Raw genomic sequence first — 2,500 nt, 5'->3', positions numbered from 1 at the left:
CAGAAAGGCACGTGCACTCAAAAATTTTAATATTTTTCACGCATAGACCCCGTCAAACGCTAGAAGTTGGCGGGGATGTCTCTCTTGTGGCTCACGGGGCTGTTAGGGTCGCACAGAAATGCCTCGGAATGGGAAAACGGGTCATTTTTGTGTGGCCACATTGCATAGGAACGGCATGAAACTTCCAGAGGCATTTGCAGCAGGAATGCATGTGCACTCAAAAACGTCTATATTTTTCACGGATAGACCCCGTGAAACGCTATAAATTGGCGGGGATGTCTCTCTTGTGGCTCACGGGCGCTGTTAGTTAGGGTCGCACAGAAATCCCTCGGAATGGGAAAAGGGGTCATTTTCGTGTTGCCACATTGCGTACGAACGGCATGAAACTTCCAGAGGCATCTGCAGCAGAAATGCATGTGCACTCAAAAACGTCTATATTTTTCACGGATAGACCCCGTGAAACGCTAGAAATTGGCGGGGATGTGTCTCTTGTGGCTCACGGGGCTGTTAGGGTCGCACAGAAATCCCTCGGAATGGGAAAACGGGTCATTTTCGTGTTGCCACAATTGGCATACGAACGGCATGAAACTTCCAGAGGCATTTGCAGCAGAAATGCATGTGCACTCAAAAACGTGAATATTTTTTCACGGATAGACCCCGTCAAACGCTCGAATTTGGCGGGGATGTTTCTCTTGTGGGTCACGGGGCTGTTCGGCTCGCACAGAACTCCCTTGGTCCACCTGATTCGTGCATACAGGCAGCAACTAAAACTCTGTAAACCTGCTGTGAGGACATCTAAACAGTGGACCAGTGAGGCTGTGGAAGATTTGCGGGCGTGCTTAGACTGTACTGACTGGGATATGTTCACGACTGCTACCAATAGTCTGGATGAACTCACAGAGGCTGTGTACATCAGCTTCTGTGAGGACTGCTGTATCCCAACACGTACCAGGGTGAACTTTAACAACAACAAGCCCTGGTTCTCAGCAAAGCTCAAAAGGTTGAGGTTGGAGAAGGAGGAAGCGTTTAGGAGTGGGGATAGAGACAGATTCAAGGAGTCGAAGAACAGGTTTAGCAAAGCGGTGAGAGAGGCTAAACGACTGTACTCAGAGACACTAAAACACCAGTTCTCTACTAACGACGCTGCTTCTGTCTGCCAAAGGGCTCAGGCACATCACCAACTACAAACCCAGAGCGCCCCACACCACTAACGACTCCCGCCTAGCCAACGACCTGAACGAGTTCTACCGTAGATTTGAAAGACAATTGGACTGTCCTGAACCACCCCTTCCCACCCAAGAGGCCCCATCCCCCACCCATACTACAGAAACGACTCTCTCCTTTCAGGAGGGAGAAGTTAATGGGCTTTTCAAGAGGCAGAATCCACGCAAAGCAGCCGGGCCGGACTCTGTCTCTCCAGCCACCCTCAGGCACTGCGCTGACCAGCTGTCTCCGGTGTTCACCAACATCTTTAACACCTCCCTGGAGACATGCCATGTACCAGCCTGTCTCAAGTCCTCCACCATCATCGCTGTGCCCAAAAAGCTAAGGCCAACAGGACTAAATGATTACAGACCGGTCGCCCTTACATCTGTGGTAATGAAGTCTTTTGAGCGCCTGCTCCTGGCACACCTCAAAGCCATCACAGACCCTCTCCTGGACCCCCTTCAGTTTGCCTACAGAGCCAACAGGTCTGTGGACGACGCAGTTAACATGGCCCTCCACTTCACCCTACAGCATGTGGACGCCCCAGCATCCTACGCCAGGATCCTGTTTGTGGACTTCAGCTCTGCCTTCAACACCATCATCCCTGCCCTGCTTCAGGACAAGCTCTTCCAGCTGAACGTGCCCTACTCCACCTGCAGGTGGATCACAGACTTCCTCTCTGACAGGAAGCAGTGCGTTAAGCCGGGAACAGAAGTCTCTGACTCCAGGTCCATCAGCACGGGAACTCCTCAGGGCTGCGTCCTTTGCCCACTGCTCTTCTCCCTGTATACCAACAGCTGCGCCTCCAATCATCTGTCCGTCAAACTCTTGAAGTTTGTCGGACGACACCACCCTCATTGGGCTGATCTCTGGTGGGGATGAGTCTGACTATAGGTGGGAAGCTGACAACCTGGTGACCTGGTGTAGCCAGAACAACTTAGAGCTAAATGCTCTAAGGACAGTTGAGATGGTTGTGGACTTCAGGAAGAATACAGCCCCACTCACCGCCATCACCCTGTTAGACTCCGCAGTCAAAATTGTGGAGTCCTTCCGCTTCCTGGGCACTATTCTCTGCCGGGACCTCAAGTGGGAACTGAACATCAGCTCCCTCGCCAAGAGAGCTCAACAGAGGATGTACTTTCGACGGCAGCTGAAGAAATGCAACCTGCCAAAGACAATGATGGTGCAATTCTATACAGCGATCATTGAATCCATCCTCACCTCCTCCATAACCGTCTGGTACGCTGCTGCCACTGCCAAGGACAAGAGCAGACTGCAGCGTATCATGCACACT

Source organism: Petromyzon marinus, unplaced genomic scaffold (assembly GCF_048934315.1).
Source record: "Petromyzon marinus isolate PM22_M1 ecotype Great Lakes invasive population unplaced genomic scaffold, UKy_Petmar_22M1.pri1.0 PM_G_Scaffold_26, whole genome shotgun sequence".
Classification (NCBI taxonomy): domain Eukaryota; kingdom Metazoa; phylum Chordata; class Hyperoartia; order Petromyzontiformes; family Petromyzontidae; genus Petromyzon; species Petromyzon marinus.
The sequence above is the reverse complement of the archived record's forward strand: the minus strand, read 5'-3'. Positions refer to the sequence as shown.